The 19,535-nt window shown below is 41.2% G+C and overlaps 11 non-coding genes across 11 annotated transcripts; all 11 read left to right on the top strand.

The window, feature by feature from the left end:
* The first annotated feature begins 2,610 nt into the window (after positions 1–2,610).
* On the top strand, positions 2,611–2,692 carry TRNAL-UAG (transfer RNA leucine (anticodon UAG)). The gene has a single exon. It is a non-coding gene; the product is annotated as a tRNA-Leu (tRNA).
* An 884-nt stretch (positions 2,693–3,576) lies between these two features.
* TRNAL-UAG (transfer RNA leucine (anticodon UAG)) lies at positions 3,577–3,659 on the top strand. The gene has a single exon. It is a non-coding gene; the product is annotated as a tRNA-Leu (tRNA).
* An 810-nt stretch (positions 3,660–4,469) lies between these two features.
* On the top strand, positions 4,470–4,551 carry TRNAL-UAG (transfer RNA leucine (anticodon UAG)). Its single transcript has one exon. It is a non-coding gene; the product is annotated as a tRNA-Leu (tRNA).
* Positions 4,552–6,135: 1,584 nt separating this feature from the next.
* TRNAL-UAG (transfer RNA leucine (anticodon UAG)) lies at positions 6,136–6,217 on the top strand. Its single transcript has one exon. It is a non-coding gene; the product is annotated as a tRNA-Leu (tRNA).
* Positions 6,218–7,099: 882 nt separating this feature from the next.
* Positions 7,100–7,181, top strand: TRNAL-UAG (transfer RNA leucine (anticodon UAG)). The gene has a single exon. It is a non-coding gene; the product is annotated as a tRNA-Leu (tRNA).
* Positions 7,182–8,063: 882 nt separating this feature from the next.
* On the top strand, positions 8,064–8,145 carry TRNAL-UAG (transfer RNA leucine (anticodon UAG)). The gene has a single exon. It is a non-coding gene; the product is annotated as a tRNA-Leu (tRNA).
* An 886-nt stretch (positions 8,146–9,031) lies between these two features.
* Positions 9,032–9,113, top strand: TRNAL-UAG (transfer RNA leucine (anticodon UAG)). Its single transcript has one exon. It is a non-coding gene; the product is annotated as a tRNA-Leu (tRNA).
* Positions 9,114–15,822: 6,709 nt separating this feature from the next.
* TRNAL-UAG (transfer RNA leucine (anticodon UAG)) lies at positions 15,823–15,904 on the top strand. Its single transcript has one exon. It is a non-coding gene; the product is annotated as a tRNA-Leu (tRNA).
* Positions 15,905–16,777: 873 nt separating this feature from the next.
* Positions 16,778–16,859, top strand: TRNAL-UAG (transfer RNA leucine (anticodon UAG)). The gene has a single exon. It is a non-coding gene; the product is annotated as a tRNA-Leu (tRNA).
* Positions 16,860–17,748: 889 nt separating this feature from the next.
* Positions 17,749–17,830, top strand: TRNAL-UAG (transfer RNA leucine (anticodon UAG)). The gene has a single exon. It is a non-coding gene; the product is annotated as a tRNA-Leu (tRNA).
* Positions 17,831–18,718: 888 nt separating this feature from the next.
* Positions 18,719–18,800, top strand: TRNAL-UAG (transfer RNA leucine (anticodon UAG)). The gene has a single exon. It is a non-coding gene; the product is annotated as a tRNA-Leu (tRNA).
* Positions 18,801–19,535: the final 735 nt, after the last annotated feature.

The following is a 19,535-nucleotide window of genomic DNA, read 5'->3' as shown; positions in this document are numbered from 1 at the left end:
CTTTAAGTAGTAAACGGTAGTAATTAGCAGACACTGAATCAGAAAGAGTCTCTTAGTAGTATTAATGAATTAGGTGATAAGAAGTTACAATAAATGTTCCATAGACTTTAACTGAAGCAAGACAGATGCAGCTAACTGAGATAAAGTATGAGTTGAAGTTAGCTGTAACGGGTTTGTTTTATCGAAGGACTTTGGAGACAGGAAATGACAGCTTTGAGATGCAACGCTTATCACAGAGGTTTTACTTAGCTTCCGGCACATAGAACACTGGTTCCCGGGATCTCCTCAGAGGCGGTTATCCTGGAAGGAGAGAGTTCAGCTTTAGTCGTGGATGAGGAGAGGTGAAGGGAACTTGAAGTCTTCCAGTCCGGTCCGGTAACAGAGGGCTTTCACAACGATGTTGCAGCCGGTTCGTGAGTACGGAACGTAGTTCAATAATCCAGCGTCGATCAGCTGGTGCGGTCGGATTAAATAGGGAGACCGTGTCATAAAGGGGGGTGGCTAAGCTCCGTGGAACCAGGAAGTAAGAGGATACCATAGTTAAGGCATGACAACGCGGCGGGAACTGAGGACCTCGGCCGGCCCCCGGATAAGGTAAGTACCGCTACAGTACCCCCCCTGAAGACACGCCCACTGGGCGGGTAGGACCTGGCCTGGCAGGAAAATGAGAATGGAAGGAACACACAAGGCAAGGATGGGAAAACAGCGTCAACGGAAATCCAACTGCGTTCCTCAGGCACATAGCCCCTCCAATGCACCAGGTACTGGAGGTGACCCCTGAGAAATCGAGAGTCATGCACAGCAGCTACTTCGAACTCCTCATGACCCTCCACAGAAACAGGAGGGGGAGGGGGAACATGCCGGGTATAACGTGTGACGGTACAATCCATTACTCCGTCAAATATTCCCTTCTTCCCATAAAATAAAATCACCAAGTAATCCACAGAGTAACAAATCGCTGGTATCGCCGGATAATCCACACATGAGCCTAGGCTTAATGCTGGAACAAGACTTTACTGGAAGTAACAACAACAAGTATTCAAACTACAGTTTCTTTTATGCCCTGCTCCCATGCAGGGGAGGGACACACACGTTATCTACAGTAGCCAATAAAACAGAGGTTACAGCCCACACAAAATTCTCCCCTCTGCCTGTGATTCAATTATCTTATACAATAGAAGATGCAATTATAACAGGCAGGAGAAATACAGTTTTTACAGCATATCAATCCATTCAGGGGAACAACATATCAAAAAATGGCATGAATCAGACCAGGGGTTCAGAAGTTAGTAAAATATCTTTTGGGGCCTGGCTGGCAGCATTACTTCCATAAATGTATTGGTACTTACTCCAAAGGAATCGTCTACCTAATTGGATAAAACAACATCTCACTTTGAGAATTCCAAAATGTATTTGTACTTACTTCAAAGGAATCATTCCTCTGCTGTAGGTAAAATCTCCTCTACTCAAGTCTCAGTCGAAGATTTCTTGTCCTTTGTGGTTTTCAAACAACAACAACAGAAATTGCAGGTACTTGTGACCCTTCGACAGACAATTTAACCCCACCGTGAAAAGAAGTGGGAAAAAAACTGAAACCAACTGTACGTGTTCCTGCTAATAAGCTGTGTACCTGTACTCGAAGGTAGCGTGGCTGAGCGGTCTAAGGCGCTGGATTTAGGCTCCAGTCTCTTTGGAGGCGTGGGTTCCCATCCCACTGCTGCCAAATATTACATTTTTTGTGTATTGTGCATTATTCATAAAGGCCAAATTGTCCATTTGTCAACTCATATGATCACTGAAAACAGAGTCACGTTCATGGCTCTTTTCGTCTGGGATTTAAATTGGGCTTTTTTTTACTTCAAAGTGGCAAGTAAAATTTGCCACGCATGAACAGCTGTTAATCAAGCCAATAATAACTCTTATAGAAAAGAACATCCTGCTTCAGCTTTAAAGCACCCAAAACATTTCTTAAGACGTCTACTGAATTGGATAAAACAACACCTCACTTTGAGAATTCCAAAATGTATTTGTACTTACTGCAAATGAATCATTCCTCTGCTGCAGGTAAAATCTCCTCTTCTCAAGTCTCGGTAGAAGACCTCTAGTCCATTGTGGTTTTCAAACAACAACGACAGAAATTGCAGGTACTCGTCACGCTTCGACAGACAATTTACCCCCACCGTGAAAAAAAGGCAGAAAAAAATTAAACCAACTGTACGTGTTCCAGTTAAATCACCCAAAACATTTCTTAAAACGTCTACTTAATTGGATAAAACAACAACTCACTTTGATAATTCCATGAATGTATTTGTGCTTACTCCAAAGGAATCGTCTACCTAATTGGATAAAACAACATCTCATTTTGAGAATTCCAAAATGTATTTGTACTTACTTCAAAGGAATCATTCCTCTGCTGTAGGTAAAATTTCCTCTACTCAAGTCTCAGTCGAAGATTTCTTGTCCTTTGTGGTTTTCAAACAACAACAACAGAAATTGCAGGTACTTGTGACCCTTCGACAGACAATTTAACCCCACCGTGAAAAGAAGTGGGAAAAAAACTGAAACCAACTGTACGTGTTCCTGCTAATAAGCTGTGTGCCTGTAATCGAAGGTAGCGTGGCTGAGCGGTCTAAGGCGCTGGATTTAGGCTCCAGTCTCTTTGGAGGCGTGGGTTCACATCCCACTGCTGCCAAATATTACATTTTTTGTGTATTGTGCATTATTCATAAAGGCCAAATTGTCCATTTGTCAACTCATATGATCACTGAAAACAGAGTCACGTTCATGGCTCTTTTCGTCTGGGATTTAAAATGGGCTTTTTTTTACTTCAAAGTGGCAAGTAAAATTTGCCACGCATGAACAGCTGTTAATCAAGCCAATAATAACTCTTATAGAAAAGAACATCCTGCTTCAGCTTTAAAGCACCCAAAACATTTCTTAAGACGTCTACTGAATTAGATAAAACAACACCTCACTTTGAGAATTCCAAAATGTATTTGTACTTACTGCAAATGAATCATTCCTCTGCTGCAGGTAAAATCTCCTCTTCTCAAGTCTCGGTAGAAGACCTCTAGTCCATTGTGGCTTTCAAACAACAACAGAAATTGCAGGTACTCGTCACGCTTCGACAGACAATTTACCCCCACCGTGAAAAAAAGGCAGAAAAAAATGAAACCAACTGTACGTGTTCCAGTTAAATCACCCAAAACATTTCTTAAAACGTCTACTTAATTGGATAAAACAACAACTCACTTTGATAATTCCATAAATGTATTTGTGCTTACTCCAAAGGAATCGTCTGCCTAATTGGATAAAACAACATCTCACTTTGAGAATTCCAAAATGTATTTGTACTTACTTCAAAGGAATCATTCCTCTGCTGTAGGTAAAATCTCCTCTACTGAAGTCTCAGTCGAAGATTTCTTGTCCTTTGTGGTTTTCAAACAACAACAACAGAAATTGCAGGTACTTGTGACCCTTCGACAGACAATTTAACCCCACCGTGAAAAGAAGTGGGAAAAAAACTGAAACCAACTGTACGTGTTCCTGCTAATAAGCTGTGTGCCTGTAACCGAAGGTAGCGTTAGCTGAGTGGTCTAAGGCGCTGGATTTAGGCTCCAGTCTCTTTGGAGGCGTGGGTTCAAATCTCTCCGCTGCCAAATATTACATTTTTAGTGTATTGTGCATTATTCATAAAGGCCAAATTGTCCATTTGTCAACTCATATGATCACTGAAAACAGAGTCACGTTCATGGCTCTTTTCGTCTGGGATTTAAAATTGGCTTTTTTTTTTACTTCAAAGTGGCAAGTAAAATTTGCCACGCATGAACAGCTGTTAATCAAGCCAATAATAACTCTTATAGAAAAGAACATCCTGCTTCAGCTTTAAAGCACCCAAAACATTTCTTAAGACGTCTACTGAATTGGATAAAACAACACCTCACTTTTAGAATTCCAAAATGTATTTGTACTTACTGCAAATGAATCATTCCTCTGCTGCAGGTAAAATCTCCTCTTCTTAAGTCTCGGTAGAAGACCCCTAGTCCTTTGTGGTTTTCAAAAAACAACAACAGAAATTGCAGGTACTCGTCACGCTTCGACAATTTACCCCCACCGTGAAAAAAAAGCAGAAAAAAATGAAACCAACTGTACGTGTTCCAGTTAAATCACCCAAAACATTTCTTCAAACGTCTACTTAATTGGATAAAACAACATCTCACTTTGAGAATTCCAAAATGTATTTGTACTTACTTGAAAGGAATCATTCCTCTGCTGTAGGTAAAATCTCCTCTACTCAAGTCTCAGTCGAAGATTTCTTGTCCTTTGTGGTTTTCAAACAACAACAACAGAAATTGCAGGTACTTGTGACCCTTCGACAGACAATTTAACCCCACCGTGAAAAGAAGTGGGGAAAAAACTGAAACCAACTGTACGTGTTCCTGCTAATAAGCTGTGTTCCTGTAATCGAAGGTAGCGTGGCCGAGCGGTCTAAGGCGCTGGATTTAGGCTCCAGTCTGTTTGGAGGCGCGGGTTCAAACCCCACCGCTGCCAAATATTACTTTTTTAGTGTATTGTGCATTATTCATAAAGGCCAAATTGTCCATTTGTCAACTCATATGATCACTGAGAACAGAGTCACATTCATGGCTCTTTTCGTCTGGGATTTAAAATGGGCTTTTTTTTACTTCAAAGTGGCAAGTAAAATTTGCCACGTATGAACAGCTGTTAATCAAGCCAATAATAACTCTCATAGAAAAGAACATCCTGCTTCAGCTTTAAAGCACCCAAAACATTTCTTAAGACGTCTACTGAATTGGATAAAACAACACCTCACTTTGAGAATTCCAAAATGTATTTGTACTTACTGCAAATGAATCATTCCTCTGCTGCAGGTAAAATCTCCTCTTCTCAAGTCTCGGTAGAAGACCTCTAGTCCTTTGTGGTTTTCAAAAAACAACAACAGAAATTGCAGGTACTCGTCACGCTTCGACAATTTACCCCCACCGTGAAAAAAGGCAGAAAAAAATTAAACCAACTGTACGTGTTCCAGTTAAATCACCCAAAACATTTCTTCAAACGTCTACTTAACTGGATAAAACAACAACTCACTTTGATAATTCCATAAATGTATTTGTGCTTACTCCAAAGGAATCGTCTACCTAATTGGATAAAACAACATCTCACTTTGAGAATTCCAAAATGTATTTGTACTTACTTCAAAGGAATCATTCCTCTGCTGTAGGTAAAATCTCCTCTACTCAAGTCTCAGTCGAAGATTTCTTGTCCTTTGTGGTTTTCAAACAACAACAACAGAAATTGCAGGTACTCGTCACGCTTCGACAATTTACCCCCACCGTGAAAAAAAAGCAGAAAAAAATGAAACCAACTGTACGTGTTCCAGTTAAATCACCCAAAACATTTCTTAAAACGTCTACTTAATTGGATAAAACAACAACTCACTTTGATAATTCCATAAATGTATTTGTGCTTACTCCAAAGGAATCGTCTACCTAATTGGATAAAACAACATCTCACTTTGAGAATTCCAAAATGTATTTGTACTTACTTCAAAGGAATCATTCCTCTGCTGTAGGTAAAATCTCCTCTACTCAAGTCTCAGTCGAAGATTTCTTGTCCTTTGTGGTTTTCAAACAACAACAACAGAAATTGCAGGTACTCGTCACGCTTCGACAATTTACCCCCACCGTGAAAAAAAAGCAGAAAAAAATGAAACCAACTGTACGTGTTCCAGTTAAATCACCCAAAACATTTCTTAAAACGTCTACTTAATTGGATAAAACAACAACTCACTTTGATAATTCCATAAATGTATTTGTGCTTACTCCAAAGGAATCGTCTACCTAATTGGATAAAACAACATCTCACTTTGAGAATTCCAAAATGTATTTGTACTTACTTCAAAGGAATCATTCCTCTGCTGTAGGTAAAATCTCCTCTACTCAAGTCTCAGTCGAAGATTTCTTGTCCTTTGTGGTTTTCAAACAACAACAACAGAAATTGCAGGTACTTGTGACCCTTCGACAGACAATTTAACCCCACCGTGAAAAGAAGTGGGAAAAAAACTGAAACCAACTGTACGTGTTCCTGATAATAAGCTGTGTGCCTGTAATCGAAGGTAGCGTGGCCGAGCGGTCTAAGGCGCTGGATTTAGGCTCCAGTCTCTTTGGAGGCGTGGGTTCAAATCTCTCCGCTGCCAAATATTACATTTTTAGTGTATTGTGCATTATTCATAGAGGCCAAATTGTCCATTTGTCAACTCATATGATCACTGAAAACAGTCACGTTCATGGCTCTTTTCGTCTGGGATTTAAAATGGGCTTTTTTTTTACTTCAAAGTGGCAAGTAAAATTTGCCACGCATGAACAGCTGTTAATCAAGCCAATAATAACTCTTATAGAAAAGAACATCCTGCTTCAGCTTTAAAGCACCCAAAACATTTCTTAAGACGTCTACTGAATTGGATAAAACAACACCTCACTTTGAGAATTCCAAAATGTATTTGTACTTACTGCAAATGAATCATTCCTCTGCTGCAGGTAAAATCTCCTCTTCTCAAGTCTCGGTAGAAGACCTCTAGTCCTTTGTGGTTTTCAAACAACTACAGAAATTGCAGGTACTCGTCACGCTTCGACAGACAATTTACCCCCACCGTGAAAAAAGGCAGAAAAAAATTAAACCAACTGTACGTGTTCCAGTTAAATCACCCAAAACATTTCTTCAAACGTCTACTTAACTGGATAAAACAACAACTCACTTTGATAATTCCATAAATGTATTTGTGCTTACTCCAAAGGAATCGTCTACCTAATTGGATAAAACAACATCTCACTTTGAGAATTCCAAAATGTATTTGTACTTACTTCAAAGGAATCATTCCTCTGCTGTAGGTAAAATCTCCTCTACTCAAGTCTCAGTCGAAGATTTCTTGTCCTTTGTGGTTTTCAAACAACAACAACAGAAATTGCAGGTACTTGTGACCCTTCGACAGACAATTTAACCCCACCATGAAAAGAAGTGGGGAAAAAACTGAAACCAACTGTACGTGTTCCTGCTAATAAGCTGTGTTCCTGTAATCGAAGGTAGCGTGGCCGAGCGGTCTAAGGCGCTGGATTTAGGCTCCAGTCTCTTTGGAGGCGTGGGTTCAAATCCCACCGCTGCCAAATATTACTTTTTTAGTGTATTGTGCATTATTCATAAAGGCCAAATTGTCCATTTGTCAACTCATATGATCACTGAAAACAGAGTCACATTCATGGCTCTTTTCGTCTGGGATTTAAAATGGGCTTTTTTTTACTTCAAAGTGGCAAGTAAAATTTGCCACGCATGAACAGCTGTTAATCAAGCCAATAATAACTCTCATAGAAAAGAACATCCTGCTTCAGCTTTAAAGCACCCAAAACATTTCTTAAGACGTCTACTGAATTGGATAAAACAACACCTCACTTTGAGAATTCCAAAATGTATTTGTACTTACTGCAAATGAATATTCCTCTGCTGCAGGTAAAATCTCCTCTTCTCAAGTCTCGGTAGAAGACCTCTAGTCCTTTGTGGTTTTCAAAAAACAACAACAGAAATTGCAGGTACTCGTCACGCTTCGACAATTTACCCCCACCGTGAAAAAAAAGCAGAAAAAAATGAAACCAACTGTACGTGTTCCAGTTAAATCACCCAAAACATTTCTTAAAACGTCTACTTAATTGGATAAAACAACAACTCACTTTGATAATTCCATAAATGTATTTGTGCTTATTCCAAAGGAATCGTCTACCTAATTGGATAAAACAACATCTCACTTTGAGAATTCCAAAATGTATTTGTACTTACTTCAAAGGAATCATTCCTCTGCTGTAGGTAAAATCTCCTCTACTCAAGTCTCAGTCGAAGATTTCTTGTCCTTTGTGGTTTTCAAACAACAACAACAGAAATTGCAGGTACTTGTGACCCTTCGACAGACAATTTAACCCCACCGTGTAAAGAAGTGGGAAAAAAACTGAAACCAACTGTATGTGTTTCTGCTAATAAGCTGTGTGCCTGTAATCGAAGGTAGCGTGGCCGAGCGGTCTGAGGCGCTGGATTTAGGCTCCAGTCTCTTTGGAGGCGTGGGTTCATATCCCACCGCTGCCAAATATTACATTCTTAGTGTATTGTGCATTATTCATAAAGGCCAAATTGTCCATTTGTCAACTCATATGATCACTGAAAACAGAGTCACGTTCATGGCTCTTTTCGTCTGGGATTTAAAATGGGCTTTTTTTTACTTCAAAGTGGCAAGTAAAATTTGCCACGCATGAACAGCTGTTAATCAAGCCAATAATAACTCTTATAGAAAAGAACATCCTGCTTCAGCTTTAAAGCACCCAAAACATTTCTTAAGACGTCTACTGAATTGGATAAAACAGCACCTCACTTTGAGAATTCCAAAATGTATTTGTACTTACTGCAAATGAATCATTCCTCTGCTGCAGGTAAAATCTCCTCTTCTCAAGTCTCGGTAGAAGACCTCTAGTCCATTGTGGTTTTCAAACAACAACAACAGAAATTGCAGGTACTCGTCACGCTTCAACAGACAATTTACCCCCACCGTTCAAAAAGGCAGAAAAAAATGAAACCAACTGTACGTGTTCCAGTTAAATCACCCAAAACATTTCTTAAAACGTCTGCTTAATTGGATAAAACAACAACTCACTTTGATAATTCCATAAATGTATTTGTGCTTACTCCAAAGGAATCGTCTACCTAATTGGATAAAACAACATCTCACTTTGAGAATTCCAAAATGTATTTGTACTTACTTCAAAGGAATCATTCCTCTGCTGTAGGTAAAATCTCCTCTACTCAAGTCTCAGTCGAAGATTTCTTGTCCTTTGTGGTTTTCAAACAACAACAACAGAAATTGCAGGTACTTGTGACCCTTCGACAGACAATTTAACCCCACCGTGAAAAGAAGTGGGAAAAAAACTGAAACCAACTGTACGTGTTCCTGATAATAAGCTGTGTGCCTGTAATCGAAGGTAGCGTGGCCGAGCGGTCTAAGGCGCTGGATTTAGGCTCCAGTCTGTTTGGAGGCGCGGGTTCAAATCCCACCGCTGCCAAATATTACATTTTTAGTGTATTGTGCATTATTCATTGTGGCGGAACCCGCCTCGCCACTGGGTATTGGAGGGGCCTGGCTGCCTGCCTCTTACCTGCTGACTATGGCCCCTGGAATATTGGTACGTTTAAAGCACTATATTTGGGTATGTTGTACTTTATATTGCTGCTGCTGGCCCTTTTAAAATCATCTGTGGAAATATTGGGACTTTTGGGATACTGTACCTTTAAGACTGTGGAGCATATTACAGTAATACTGCCTTTAATATCATGTATGTATTTATGTGTTCAGTTAACCTGGGTTATATGTATGCAGCATTCAGCTGATTGTTCGGTAGAATCACTCCATTCATTATACTGAGTGAAACTACCGAACAACCAGACCACCCAGGAATAAGTGTGCCTCCAATTACCGTTTGCAACAATGTTGCAAACGGGTAATTGGCAATCAGTGTAATGTGTTCTTTGTCCTCTGGGTGGCCGCCATTCGGGAAACGAACACGTGGCGGCGGCCATCTTAAACTCCCGAACAGCGGTGTTTTGCCGTCGAGTGTCTGGAACTAAAATCGTACACTCGACTAGGCAAACACCGCTGAGACCTCCATACTCCCAGAAATTCGTATAGAAACTACCGAATTGCCCGCCGTTCGGTAGAAAGAACCCCTCAAACAAGGGAATTCATTCAAACCCTCTCCAGGCTCTATAACACAGGCAATTCGCCTGTTTTCGTTCCCTTGTTTGTGACCGACCGCAGGGCCAAAATGCATGGAACCAGGGCCGGACTGGGAGAAAAATTCGGCCCGGGCATTTTTTTATCCCAGCGGCCCACTAAGAATGGGGCGGGTCAGAGGAGGTGTGTTTTGTCATCACTAATGACAAGCACGCCCCCTCTCAAAGTGAGCATGTTGGTTCAATGCTCTTCCAGGGCAGACCATGCGCAGAGCTCTGCTGAAGAGCTCTAGCATGAGAAAAAAAAACCTGTATTTGTTCTGCACAGTGCAAGCAAATTTAATAACATGCTTGCACTGTGTTTCCTTGCAACTTGTCTCTGGTGTCTCTATAACTGGATACCAGGAGACAAAAATGCCAGGAAAGAGTATTGTGCATGTGTTTGGAGTCTGCTTGTGGTATTGCGTGTGTGTAGAGTGAGCTGATTGTGGTGTGGTATTGTGTAATAAGGTTAGTTTTAGACATGTTGTGCCTGTGGTGTAATGTGATGCATATGTGGCTAGGGGCTGTAGAGAATGTATGTAAAGGGGATGTAGCACGTGTGCAAACAGGCTATAGAGTGTGTGTATAGGTGATGTAGTGTTTGTAGAAAGTGTGTGTTTAGGGGTGTAGTATGTGTTTGCTTACAAGGAATCTAGTGTGTGTGTGTGTGTGTGTGTGTGTATATAGGGGATTCAGAGTGTATATGTTAAGAGTGTAGTGTGTGTGTGTGTGTGTATGTGTATAGGAGTCTAGTGTGTGTTTGAAGGACCCAGAATGTGTAGGAGATCTAGTGAGTGTGTGTTTATAACGGATTCAGAGTGTATATAGGGATCTAGTGTTTATATGTGTGTAGATGATCCAGAGTTGGGTAAGGGATCTAGTGTGTGTCTGGAATGTAATGTGTTTAGGGGTGCAGTATGTGTGAGGGGTGCTGTGTGTGTGTGTGTGTGTGTGTATGTATATATATGTGTGTGTTTGGAACTATTGTGTATGTGTGTGGTGCAGTGTGTTGGGGGGGTTCTGTGTGTATGTGAGGGGTGCAGTATGTGTGCGTGATGGATGCTGTGTGTGAGGGGTGCTGTGTGTGAGGGTGCGGTAAGTGGTATGTGAGGGTGCGGTAAGTGGTGTGTGTGAGAATGCTGTGTGTGATGTGTGTAAGAATGTGGTGTGTGAGAGTGCTGTGTGTGATAGTGCTGTGTATGATGGGTGTGAGAGTGCTGATTGTGATAGTGCTGTGTATGATGGGTGTGAGAGTGCTGATTGTGATAGTGCTGTGTGTGAGAGTGCTGAGTGTGATGTGTGTAAGAGTACTGTGTACGATGTGTGTGAGAGTGCTGTGTGTGATGGGTTATAGAGTGCTGTGTGTGAGAGTGCTGTGTATGATGTGTGTGAGAGTGATGTGTGTGAGAATGCTTTGTGTGATGGGTGTGAGAGTGCTGTGTGTGATGGGTTAGAGAGTGCTGTGTGTGAGAGTGCTGTGTGTGAGAATGCTGTGTGTGATAGTTGTGAGAGTGCTGTGTGTTATGTGGGTGAGAGTGCTGAGTGAGTGCTGAGTGTGATGGGTGTGAGTGCTGTGTGTGATGGGTGTGAGTGCTGTGTGTGATGGGTGTGAGAGTGCTGTGTGTGATGGGTGTGAGAGTGCCGAGTGTGATAGTGCTGTGTGTGAGAGTGCTGAATGTGCGAGTGCTGAGTGTGATGTGTGTAAGAGTACTGTGTGTGATGTGGGTGAGAGTGCTGAGTGTGATGGGCGTGTGAGTGCTGAGTGTGATGGGTGTGTGAGTGCTGAGTGTGATGGGTGTGTGAGTGCTGAGTGTGATGGGTGTGTGAGTGCTGAGTGTGATGGGTGTGAGAGTGCTGAGTGTGATGGGTGTGAGAGCGCTGAGTGTGATGGGTGTGAGAGTGCTGTGTGTTATGTGGGTGAGAGTGCTGAGTGTAAGAGTGCTGAGTGTGATGGGTGTGAGTGCTGAGTGTGATGGGTGTGAGTGCTGTGTGTGAGAGTGCTGTGTGTGATGGGTGTGAGAGTGCTGTGTGTGATGGGTGTGAGAGTGCTGTGTGTGATGGGTGTGAGAGTGCTGTGTATGATGTGGGTGAGAGTGCTGTGTGTGATGGGTGTGAGAGTGCTGTGTGTGATGGGTGTGAGAGTGCTGTGTATGCTGTGGGTGAGAGTGCTGTGGGTGAGAGTGCTGTGGGTGAGAGTCCTCGGGGTGAGAGTGCTGGGGGTGATGGGTGTGAGAGTGCTGAGTGTGATGGGTGTGAGAGTGCTGAGTGTGATGGGTGTGAGAGTGCTGAGTGTGATGGGTGTGAGAGTGCTGAGTGTGATGGGTGTGAGAGTGCTGAGTGTGATGGGTGTGAGTGATGTATAAATGTTAGAATGGATTTTGTGTGTAGGGGGGGTAAACAAATAAAATAACAGGCATTATGTCCCCCCTTCCCTTCTTACCTTTAGCCTGGGAGGGGGGGACTGGTTCCTGGGACTGGGAGGCAGAGTGGCAGTGTTCCCTGGTGGTCCTCGTGGTGAGTGAACTCTAGCCTGCGGGCTAGAGCTCACTCTCGCGAGATCCGGTCGTTGCCATGGCAACGCTCCGGATCTCGCAAGAGGAACCCGGCGGAGCTGCAAGTTAGAGCTCCGCCGGGTCCTGTCTCCGGGAGGGCTGACTCCCTCCCTCTCTCCCTGCCGGCGGCCGCATTGGATAGCATGTGGGCCGGTGAGGGAGATCTTTGATCTCCCCACCGGCCCGACATGGAATACAGCGGGGCCGGCGCTCGGATAGTGCCGGCCCTGCATAAACCGGCAGGGGAAGTCCTGGGACCTTCCCCTGCCGGCCTCGGCCCCACGGCCATCGCGGCCCACCGGGCATTTGCCCGGTGTGCCCGATGGCCAGTCCGGGCCTGCATGGAACTGTTTTCGGATACTTTACCCATGCGGTCGGTCAAATCTTTGGAACCCTATATCTCCCGAACTGTTTATCCGAATGAACTGGTTTTTGGATATGTTGTCCCCCTGAATAAGGGCTATCCAGCGATGCTGGATTTAAAGGTGTACCCCCTGTTTTTGGGGTACATCCAGAACCTGGCTAAAAATGTGTGCCGTATAATTGGGTTTACTGTTATCTGAGGGGAGGGGATGTGTGGGTGGAACCATGTATGTGATTGGCTATTTTATGCCTCCCCCTGGGTGTGGCCTGTAAGTGTACAAGTGCAATAAAAGCCAGGCTGGATGAGCCAGTCCAGAGTTCCTGTTTTAACCCTCAAAGTGAAGTGTCGTCTCATTATTGGGGGAAGGATTGATTGCACGCTGTTCCAGTTGACTGCTAGGAGTGTAAGCCTATTCGTATGGTTCCTATTCAACGGTCTACAGCATTCATATGCTTGAGAAGATTCATATGCTGAATCGGTTCGGTGATTGTGGTGTCTGCCAGAGTGCTTGGAGTCCTCAGGAAGCGCTAGGAGCATCCATTAACGGAGGTACCCAGTCGGGGTGCCAGGCGATCCGTTACATTCATAAAGGCCAAATTGTCCATTTGTCAACTCATATGATCACTGAAAACAGAGTCACGTTCATGGCTCTTTTTGTTTGGGATTTAAAATGGGCTTTTTTTTACTTCAAAGTGGCAAGTAAAATTTGCCACGCATGAAGAGCTGTTAATCAAGCCAATAATAACTCTTATAGAAAAGAACATCCTGCTTCAGCTTTAAAGCACCCAAAACATTTCTTAAGACGTCTACTGAATTGGATAAAACAACACCTCACTTTGAGAATTCCAAAATGTATTTGTACTTACTGCAAATTAATCATTCCTCTGCTGCAGGTAAAATCTCCTCTTCTTAAGTCTCGGTAGAAGACCCCTAGTCCTTTGTGGTTTTCAAAAAACAACAACAGAAATTGCAGGTACTCATCATGCTTCGACAATTTACCCCCACCGTGAAAAAAAAGCAGAAAAAAATGAAACCAACTGTACGTGTTCCAGTTAAATCACCCAAAACATTTCTTAAAACGTCTACTTAATTGGATAAAACAACAACTCACTTTGATAATTCCATAAATGTATTTGTGCTTACTCCAAAGGAATCGTCTACCTAATTGGATAAAACAGCATCTAACTTTGAGAATTCCAAAATGTATTTGTACTTACTTCAAAGGAATCATTCCTCTGCTGTAGGTAAAATCTCCTCTACTCAAGTCTCAGTCGAAGATTTCTTGTCCTTTGTGGTTTTCAAACAACAACAACAGAAATTGCAGGTACTTGTGACCCTTCGACAGACAATTTAACCCCACCGTGAAAAGAAGTGGGAAAAAAACTGAAACCAACTGTACGTGTTCCTGATAATAAGCTGTATGCCTGTAACCGAAGGTAGCGTGGCTGAGCGGTCTAAGGCGCTGGATTTAGGCTCCAGTCTCTTTGGAGGCGTGGGTTCAAATCCTGCATTTTTAGTGTATTGTGCATTATTCATAAAGGCCAAATTGTCCATTTGTCAACTCATATGATCACTGAAAACAGAGTCACGTTCATGGCTCTTTTCGTCTGGGATTTAAAATGGGCTTTTTTTTTACTTCAAAGTGGCAAGTAAAATTTGCCACCCATGAAGAGCTGTTAATCAAGCCAATAATAACTCTTATAGAAAAGAACATCCTGCTTCAGCTTTAAAGCACCCAAAACATTTCTTAAGACGTCTACTGAATTGGATAAAACAACACGTCACTTTGAGAATTCCAAAATGTATTTGTACTTACTGCAAATTAATCATTCCTCTGCTGCAGGTAAAATCTCCTCTTCTTAAGTCTCTGTAGAAGACCCCTAGTCCTTTGTGGTTTTCAAAAAACAACAACAGAAATTGCAGGTACTCATCACGCTTCGACAATTTACCCCCACCGTAAAAAAAAGCAGAAAAAAATGAAATCAACTGTACGTGTTCCAGTTAAATCACCCAAAACATTTCTTAAAACGTCTACTTAATTGGATAAAACAACAACTCACTTTGATAATTCCATAAATGTATTTGTGCTTACTCCAAAGGAATCGTCTACCTAATTGGATAAAACAACATCTCACTTTGAGAATTCCAAAATGTATTTGTACTTACTTCAAAGGAATCATTCCTCTGCTGTAGGTAAAATCTCCTCTACTCAAGTCTCAGTCGAAGATTTCTTGTCCTTTGTGGTTTTCAAACAACAACAACAGAAATTGCAGGTACTCGTCACGCTTCGACAATTTACCCCCACCGGTAAAAAAAAAGCAGAAAAAAATGAAACCAACTGTACGTGTTCCAGTTAAATCACCCAAAACATTTCTTAAAACGTCTACTTAATTGGATAAAACAACAACTCACTTTGATAATTCCATAAATGTATTTGTGCTTACTCCAAAGGAATCGTCTACCTAATTGGATAAAACAACACCTCACTTTGAGAATTCCAAAATGTATTTGTACTTACTGCAAATGAATCATTCCTCTGCTGCAGGTAAAATCTCCTCTTCTCAAGTCTAGGTAGAAGACCCCTAGTCCTTTGTGGTTTTCAAACAACAACAGAAATTGCAGGTACTCGTAACACTTCGACAATTTACCCCCACAGTGAAAAAAAAGCAGAAAAAAATGAAATCAACTGTACGTGTTCCAGTTAAATCACCCAAAACATTTCTTAAAACGTCTACTTAATTGGATAAAACAACAACTCACTTTGATAATTCCATAAATGTATTTGTGCTTACTCCAAAGGAATCGTCTACCTAATTGGATAAAACAACATCTCACTTTGAGAATTCCAAAATGTATTTGTACTTACTTCAAAGGAATCATTCCTCTGCTGTAGGTAAAATCTCCTCTACTCAAGTCTCAGTCGAAGATTTCTTGTCCTTTGTGGTTTTCAAACAACAACAACAGAAATTGCAGGTACTTGTGACCCTTCGACAGACAATTTAACCCCACCGTGAAAAGAAGTGGGAAAAAAACTGAAACCAACTGTACGTGTTCCTGATAATAAGCTGTGTGCCTGTAATCGAAGGTAGCGTGGCCGAGCGGTCTAAGGCGCTGGATTTAGGCTCCAGTCTCTTTGGAGGCGTGGGTTCAAATCCCACCGCTGCCAAATATTACATTTTTTGTGTATTGTGCATTATTCATAAAGGCCAAATTGTCCATTTGTCAACTCATATGATCACTGAAAACAGAGTCACGTTTGGGATTTAAAATGGGCTTTTTTTTTACTTCAAAGTGGCAAGTAAAATTTGCCACGCATGAACAGCTGTTAATCAAGCCAATAATAACTCTTATAGAAAAGAACATCCTGCTTCAGCTTTAAAGCACCCAAAACATTTCTTAAGACGTCTACTGAATTGGATAAAACAACACCTCACTTTGAGAATTCCAAAATGTATTTGTACTTACTGCAAATGAATCATTCCTCTGCTGCAGGTAAAATCTCCTCTTCTCAAGTCTCGGTAGAAGACCTCTAGTCCATTGTGGTTTTTAAACGACAACAACAGAAATTGCAGGTACTCGTCACGCTTCAAAAGACAATTTACCCCCACCGTGAAAAAAAAGGCATAAAAAAATGAAACCAACTGTACATGTTCCAGTTAAATCACCCAAAACATTTCTTAAAACGTCTACTTAATTGGATAAAACAACAACTCACTTTGATAATTCCATAAATGTATTTGTGCTTACTCCAAAGGAATCGTCTACCTAATTGGATAAAACAACATCTCACTTTGAGAATTCCAAAATGTATTTGTACTTACTTCAAAGGAATCATTCCTCTGCTGTAGGTAAAATCTCCTCTACTCAAGTCTCAGTCGAAGATTTCTTGTCCTTTGTGGTTTTCAAACAACAACAACAGAAATTGCAGGTACTTGTGACCCTTCGACAGACAATTTAACCCCACCGTGAAAAGAAGTGGGAAAAAAACTGAAACCAACTGTACGTGTTCCTGATAATAAGCTGTGTGCCTGTAATCGAAGGTAGCGTGGTCGAGCGGTCTAAGGCGCTGGATTTAGGCTCCAGTCTCTTTGGAGGCGTGGGTTCAAATCCCACCGCTGCCAAATATTACATTTTTAGTGTATTGTGCATTATTTATAAAGGCCAAATTGTCCATTTGTCAACTCATATGATCACTGAAAACAGAGTCACGTTCATGGCTCTTTTTGTTTGGGATTTAAAATGGGCTTTTTTTTTTACTTCAAAGTGGCAAGTAAAATTTGCCACGCATGAACAGCTGTTAATCAAGCCAATAATAACTCTTATAGAAAAGAACATCCTGCTTCAGCTTTAAAGCACCCAAAACATTTCTTAAGACGTCTACTGAATTGGATAAAACAACACCTCACTTTGAGAATTCCAAAATGTATTTGTACTTACTGCAAATGAATCATTCCTCTGCTGCAGGTAAAATCTCCTCTTCTCAAGTTTCGGTAGAAGACCTCTAGTCCATTGTGGTTTTTAAACGACAACAACAGAAATTGCAGGTACTCGTCACGCTTCGAAAGACAATTTACCCCCACCGTGAAAAAAAGGCATAAAAAAATGAAACCAACTGTACGTGTTCCAGTTAAATCACCCAAAACATTTCTTAAAACGTCTACTTTATTGGATAAAACAACAACTCACTTTGATAATTCCATAAATGTATTTGTGCTTACTCCAAAGGAATCGTCTACCTAATTGGATAAAACAACATCTCACTTTGAGAATTCCAAAATGTATTTGTACTTACTTCAAAGGAATCATTCCTCTGCTGTAGGTAAAATCTCCTCTACTCAAGTCTCAGTCGAAGATTTCTTGTCCTTTGTGGTTTTCAAACAACAACAACAGAAATTGCAGGTACTTGTGACCCTTCGACAGACAATTTAACCCCACCGTAAAAAGAAGTGGGAAAAAAACTGAAGCCAACTGTACGTGTTCCTGATAATAAGCTGTGTGCCTGTAATCGAAGGTAGCGTGGCCGAGCGGTCTAAGGCGCTGGATATAGGCTCCAGTCTCTTTGGAGGCGTGGGTTCAAATCCCACCGCTGCCAAATATTACATTTTTAGTGTATTGTGCATTATTCATAAAGGCCAAATTGTCCATTTGTCAACTCATATGATCACTGAAAACAGAGTCACGTTCATGGCTCTTTTTGTTTGGGATTTAAAATGGGCTTTTTTTTTACTTCAAAGTGGCAAGTAAAATTTGCCACGCATGAACAGCTGTTAATCAAGCCAATAATAACTCTTATAGAAAAGAACATCCTGCTTCAGCTTTAAAGCACCCAAAACATTTCTTAAGACGTCTACTGAATTGGATAAAACAACACCTCACTTTGAGAATTCCAAAATGTATTTGTACTTACTGCAAATGAATCATTCCTCTGCTGCAGGTAAAATCTCCTCTTCTCAAGTCTCGGTAGAAGACCTCTAGTCCATTGTGGTTTTTAAAAGACAACAACAGAAATTGCAGGTACTCGTCACGCTTCGAAAGACAATTTACCCCCACCGTGAAAAAAAGGCATAAAAAAATGAAACCAACTGTACGTGTTCCAGTTAAATCACCCAAAACATTTCTTAAAACGTCTACTTAATTGGATAAAACAACAACTCACTTTGATAATTCCATAAATGTATTTGTGCTTACTCCAAAGGAATCGTCTACCTAATTGGATAAAACAACATCTCACTTTGAGAATTCCAAAATGTATTTGTACTTACTTCAAAGGAATCATTCCTCTGCTGTAGGTAAAATCTCCTCTACTCAAGTCTCAGTCGAAGATTTCTTGTCCTTTGTGGTTTTCAAACAACAACAACAGAAATTGCAGGTACTTGTGACCCTTCGACAGACAATTTAACCCCACCGTGAAAAGAAGTGGGAAAAAAACTGAAACCAACTGTACGTGTTCCTGATAATAAGCTGTGTGCCTGTAATCGAAGGTAGCGTGGCCGAGCGGTCTAAGGCGCTGGATTTAGGCTCCAGTCTCTTTGGAGGCGTGGGTTCAAATCCCACCGCTGCCAAATATTAAATTTTTAGTGTATTGTGCATTATTCATAAAGGCCAAATTGTCCATTTGTCAACTCATATGATCACTGAAAACAAAGTCACGTTCATGGCTCTTTTCGTCTGGGATTTAAAATGGGCTTTTTTTTTTACTTCAAAGTGGCAAGTAAAATTTGCCACGCATGAACAGCTGTTAATCAAGCCAATAATAACTCTTATAGAAAAGAACATCCTGCTTCAGCTTTAAAGCACCCAAAACATTTCTTAAGACGTCTACTGAATTGGATAAAACAACACCTCACTTTGAGAATTCCAAAATTTATTTGTACTTACTGCAAATGAATCAATCCTCTGCTGCAGGTAAAATCTCCTCTTCTCAAGTCTCCGTAGAAGACCTCTAGTCCATTGTGGTTTTTAAACGACAACAACAGAAATTGCAGGTACTCGTCACGCTTCGAAAGACAATTTACCCCCACCGTGAAAAAAAGGCATAAAAAAATGAAACCAACTGTACATGTTCCAGTTAAATCACCCAAAACATTTCTTAAAACGTCTACTTTATTGGATAAAACAACAACTCACTTTGATAATTCCATAAATGTATTTGTACTTACTGCAAATGAATCATTCCTCTGCTGCAGGTAAAATCTCCTCTTTTCAAGTCGCGGTAGAAGACCTCTAGTCCATTGTGGTTTTTAAACGACAACAACAGAAATTGCAGGTACTCGTCACGCTTCGAAAGACAATTTACC

The sequence above is a fragment of the Pelobates fuscus genome, chromosome 3, assembly GCF_036172605.1.
Source record: "Pelobates fuscus isolate aPelFus1 chromosome 3, aPelFus1.pri, whole genome shotgun sequence".
Lineage (NCBI taxonomy): Eukaryota > Metazoa > Chordata > Amphibia > Anura > Pelobatidae > Pelobates > Pelobates fuscus.
This window is presented reverse-complemented; position numbering and strand designations above follow the sequence as displayed.